The sequence below is a fragment of the Rutidosis leptorrhynchoides genome, chromosome 10 (assembly GCF_046630445.1).
Source record: "Rutidosis leptorrhynchoides isolate AG116_Rl617_1_P2 chromosome 10, CSIRO_AGI_Rlap_v1, whole genome shotgun sequence".
Taxonomy (NCBI): Eukaryota; Viridiplantae; Streptophyta; class Magnoliopsida; order Asterales; family Asteraceae; genus Rutidosis; species Rutidosis leptorrhynchoides.
Window position 1 is genome coordinate 334,091,891 of NC_092342.1, and position 2,895 is coordinate 334,094,785.

At 30.3% G+C, this 2,895-nt stretch overlaps 1 non-coding gene across 1 annotated transcript; it reads right to left on the bottom strand.

Moving 5' to 3' along the window:
- Positions 1 to 2,378: 2,378 nt before the first annotated feature.
- On the bottom strand, positions 2,379 to 2,485 carry LOC139873965 (small nucleolar RNA R71). The gene has a single exon (XR_011767674.1). It is a non-coding gene; the product is annotated as a small nucleolar RNA R71 (small nucleolar RNA).
- Positions 2,486 to 2,895: the final 410 nt, after the last annotated feature.

Here is a 2,895-nt window from a genome sequence, read left to right on the forward strand (position 1 = left end):
GCTTTATTTAAAATCGACAAACCGGTCATTAAACGGTAAAACCCCCTTTTATAATAATACTACTACTATATTACTAATATATATATATATATATATATATATATATATATATATATATATATATATATATATATATATATATATATATATATATATATACAAATATAATTTTTTAAAAATATAGTGTACGCAATAAGCCGTCTCCCTGTGGAACGAACCGGACTTACTAAGAACTACACTACTATACGATTAGGTACACTGCCTATAGTGTTGTAGCAAGGTTTAAGTATATCCCATCTATATAAATAAATAAAACTTGTGTAAATTGTATCGTATTTTGTAATAAAAATAATAGTATTTCGTACTACCCCTCGCACACATCAAGTTTTTGGCGCCGCTGCCGGGGACTCGGTGAAAAACGCTATATTTTTATAAGCTATATTTTTGTAAAAATATATTATTTCTTATTTTGTAAAAATATTTTGTTTTAGTAATAAGTGTTAAAAAAATTAAAGAGAATATATATATATATATATATATATATATATATATATATATATATATATATATATATATATATATATATATATATATATATATATATATATATATATATATATATTTAAGACTGTCTTTAAAAAGTATTTTTATTTAGATTTTAAAATATAAATTTATTTTTATTAAATTATCTATCTTTTAAATTGTTAAAAAAAAAAACCCGAACAATTTTGAGCCTACAACAACAACTGAACCTGCATACTCCACGATCGCGGAGCCAAACAGACAAAATACCACGCGATCGCGTAGGCCTGTCTGACAGGAAACCTTAAACGCATTTAATGCAAAATTAGGGTTTAGTTTAATATTAATTAATTTAATTAGGGTTTATTAAATTAATATTTAGTTTTAGTTTTAGTTTTAATTTGTTTTATTAAGTTTTATTATTATTAGTATTTATATAGATTAATACTTTTATAAAAAAAATATATAAAAATAATATTTTTGTAAAATAATATTTTTATCATTTTTAGATTATATCCTTTTATAATTTGTATCTTTTTATTATTTAGTACGTAGTCTTTATAATTATCGTCCGTAATATATAGTTTTAACCTTAGTATTTTGCCGTAGTATTTCTAGATTTTTAGGCTTTGCCGTAAAATCTCATAAGTGCTTTTTCTTTAGATTAAGATTTAAGTGCTTTGGAATTTTGCGACGTCGCTTATCGCTTTAGTATTTAATAGATTTTAGTGCCTAATTAAGTTATTGCCGTTTTTGATATAGAATTCCTTTTAAGCTTTAATACCTTTAGACGCAAGTTTTAATTTTTAGTTTTTAGACTTTTAAGTTTTGACATTTTTCTTTCTGACGATTTTCGACGCGCTGCTTTTTCTTTCTCATTTCTACGCTCTAGTTTATAGGACATAGAATTTTCTTTATTTTCTTTAAATTTTGACGAAAATTATTTTAAGCGATTAAATTGATAGACATCCAAATTTTCTGCTTCGTAATAATAGTTGGATTTGTTAGTGCTGAGTTGTGGATTTTTCGACTTAAAGGATCCTGACTCCCTGCTGCATCTTTTGGCTATTCGAAACGTGGGCAAAAGCATAAAAGTCTATTAATTTGGTAACTTTAATAATTTTTATCTTTATAACTAATAGGATATTCAGTGAATGCACCGAGCAAAACGTTCATCACCTTTCATACGTTCACCACCTGTTACCCGATCAAGACATCTAGCCAATATTATCGCCGTTGATTTTTCTTTAGAATCATCATCTAGTCGACCAAGTACTCCAATTCAAATTTCCGATAATCCATTTTTTGAACCCGACCTCACAATTGAGAACCCGGAGGATATTCAAGGACAATTCAGAGATCCTGAACCACTAATCATTCCTCCGGAACCACAAATTACTCATCTAGAGATTGTCGAGGAAGAAACCATTAAATCAGAATCCTCTAGTGATTCAGATTCAACAAATTCAATTATGAAAGTAACGGAACCTCTAAGTATGGATGACCGAATGAGAGCCATACACACGGGCCAAGGTCATGCCATTATTAAGCCAGATGTTAATGCGCCAGATTATGAAATCAAGGGACAAATCTTACACATGGTAACTAATCAATGCCAATATAGTGGTACGCCAAAAGAAGATCCAAACGAACATCTTCGAACCTTTAATAGGATTTGTACTCTATTCAAAATCAGAGAAGTTGAGGATGAACATATCTATCTCATGTTGTTTCCCTGGACATTAAAGGGAGAAGCCAAAGATTGGTTAGAATCTTTACCCGAATGAGCGATTGACACATGGGATGTCTTAGTTGAAAATTTTCTTAAAAGATTCTTTCCGGCATCTAAAGTCGTGAGACTTCAAGGAGAAATTGTTACGTTCGCGCAAAACCCAAATGAAACATTATATGAGGCGTGGACAAGATTCAAAAAGTTGTTAAGAGGATGTCCTCAACACGGTTTAGACACTTATCAAATAGTACAAATATTCTACCAAAGTGTCGACGTTGCTACACGAAAAGACATCGACATAGCAGCTGGTGGTTCCATTATGAAGAAAACAGCAACTGAAACTCACAAAATTATTGATAACACAGCCTCCCACTCACATGAGTGGCATCAGGAAAAAGATATCTTTCGTTCATCTAAAGCAGCTAGAGCCGATTCTAGCCATGACTTTGATTCCGTTTCTGCAAAAATAGATGCTTTCGAGAAATGAATGGAAAAGATGACTAAAGATATTCACGCAATACGAATCTGTTGTGAGCAATGCGGTGGACCACACTTAACAAAAGATTATCACATTGAACAAACGATGGAACAACGTGAGAATGTTTCCTACATGAACCAAAGGCCGGGAAATAATTATCAAA